The 2,594-nt window shown below is 47.5% G+C and overlaps 1 protein-coding gene across 1 annotated transcript in view; it reads right to left on the bottom strand.

Moving 5' to 3' along the window:
• OBSCN (obscurin, cytoskeletal calmodulin and titin-interacting RhoGEF) overlaps positions 1-2,594 on the bottom strand; it is a 210,806-nt gene that overhangs the window by 111,067 nt on the left and 97,145 nt on the right. The window lies entirely within an intron of this gene.

Here is a 2,594-nt window from a genome sequence, read left to right on the forward strand (position 1 = left end):
CTCTAGCTCTGGACAACTTACTACAGTGTGTTTGTTTACACCTCCTATACCAAGTGAAACATTTGCTAAGACAGGGTTGTCAAATATGTCAATCTTATCCTTTGGCATTAGTGCATCAGTCTCTGTTTAAGACAGCTCTCCTTCAGGGGAACCAGGTCATGAGAGCAAGAACTGATACTGCCATTTCTTCTAAGGTGGATCTCTGTGAGTTTCTCGGAGCCATGGAGGGGTGGGGAATCTGACGGTTTACCACTATGGGGAGGGGTGGCTCTGGGAAGAAGGTGCCATTGTTTTCCAACAAGTGGGGCGGTTACTGATGATGACTGTGTTCTTTGGGCCTTGATTGGCTGCATCTTTCTTTAGAATAAGACACCAACTGCTTAAGAAACCAGGGTGTTCAAGTTCATCTGGGAAACAGATGAGAAGGGCATTTTCAGAAGCCTGATGTCTGAAAACTGGCTCAAGCTCTGTTGAACTTCTAGCACACCGGTTCTGTGTGCAAATAAACTTAATACGTGGTGGGAAAAAGAGAAACCTTCCCTGGCCTCAAAATGACTAGCTAATCTACGGTATCACCTGAGAGGTTTATGGTTTGTCTTTCACATCACCCTAACCCATCCGGAGCTGATTTCTTAGTGGGGTGTGAGGTCAGAGCCCCATCTCTGTAACTCACGAATGACCATATGTCGTCTGGCCTTTTAGACAAGATAAGAGTGTGGGCTTACTCTTTCTGGGGTTTCTTGACCCAAAACACATCCCATAACATCTGAGGGCCTGTCTTTGCCCTGAGTACTTGTCAGCATTCTCATGAGCATCTTGTCTAAGTGCATGTCTTTTACCACACTTGGACAACCCTGGATCCCTGATGGTGCATTGCTTTAAGCGTTGGGCTATGAACTAAAATATAGGCAGTTCAAGCCCACCTACCACTCCAAGGGACAAAGGCGAGGCAGTCTATTTCCATAAAGATTTACAGCCTTGAAAACCTTACGAGAATCTGTCTGTCATATAAGGTCCCTATGAGTTAGAATCCACTGATGGCAGTGGTCGTTTTCTGTTTGGACAATGCCCCTTCTATATCTGTTTCTGATACGGAGGAAATTGTGTCCTTTCACTGCAGCACTGAGAAGGGTACACAAAGCAAGACCTTCTGGCTATGAGGACCAGCTTCGACCACTGATGCTGATTTTGCTATGTCTCTTCTCCATGCGCATAAAGTGCTCTGCTAGCACTCGTGCCTCTCTTAGCTACCCTACACCTGCACACTATCGAGAGGGGTGCTGTCTTCCATGTGGTGGGATTCCTCCCTTGCAGGTGGTAATAGGTGTCAACAGCTCAAGTTGTCTGTTCTACCAAGTGCGTTTTGAAACTGATTTCTAGGAATTTGACGAATTTATCCAAACGCCTCAAATTTCTTGCAGAAAATACTTTGCAATGTTCTCTTAACATATTTGCTTCAGAGGCTTTGTATTGGGTGTTTGGTATCTGTACACACTGTACTGTATTCGAGCCTAGATTCTGAGGACCCTGTTTGCAGAAGGCTAAGGATGACAGTGGAAGCCCCAAATGCATTTGCAGAGTCTCCATGTAGATTAAGCTCCATCGAATTCCTTCTGCACATTAACCAAGAATGCAGACAGTCTTGCCTTCAGACAGCAGTAATCCATTGGCAAGTGGATTACCTCCAGCCCCCTCCAGCTAGCTCAGGGAACGGTGGTCTGTCGTAGGGCACGTGCTGGGTGTGTCCTTGATGGACATCCCCGTACTGGGGACAGTACTGGTCATGAGCCCTGCCCTGACTGCCTTGGTTGGAAGGGCCTGGACCAATCTTGAAAGCTGTTCACTGTAATATAATACTCAGTCCTGGTTCCGTTGCCACTTCTGTAGTCCCAGCTGCAGCTCTGATGTACTGATCTGCCACTGACCGTGAATTTGTTACCGTTCCTCTGTTCTGAGCCTTGTTTGACTAGTGTCCTGACTGTCACTCCTCGAATGTCAGGAGGACTTTGTGATAATGGCCTCCTTCATCCGGATGAGGTATCTGTGTCGCTGTCCCTATGAAGACTTAATCAATGTTCTCCTTGAATTATATTTGAGACTGGGGTCTCGTTCGTGCCCCAGACCAATACTCACAGGGCATCCTGTACTGTTGAGGTCGTTAGCTGCCATCAGCTCAGCCCTGGCTGGTGGCAGCCGCATGCACAGCAGAACTCAGTATGCTCTGTCTGATCAACTATGGATCCGACCAGTGGGGCCCACGGTGTTTTCAGTAGCTGAATTGTAGAAGTTGACCACCAGGCCGGTTTTCCTAACCCGCTTTACTCTGGGAATGCCACTACTCAGCGTTGCAGCAACACGCAAGCCACCACTGACTGACAGGTGGTACGGCGCCGATCAGGAATCAAACCAAGGTCTCCTTCATGGATGGTGAGAATTCTACCACTGAGCCAGCAACGTCCCCACCAATACCAGACAGACGACTAGGTGGTGGCACCTAGTGGTCAAATGTAAGACTGCAGGTGCCCATTTGAGGTTACGTCAACAACAGGGTCAATAAAGTTCATCTCAGACTGGTCATTTAAAAAACATTATTA

The sequence above is a fragment of the Echinops telfairi genome, unplaced genomic scaffold (assembly GCF_000313985.2).
Source record: "Echinops telfairi isolate 266 unplaced genomic scaffold, ASM31398v2 ScPeMD7_7469;HRSCAF=8507_0, whole genome shotgun sequence".
NCBI classification, from domain to species: Eukaryota; Metazoa; Chordata; class Mammalia; order Afrosoricida; family Tenrecidae; genus Echinops; species Echinops telfairi.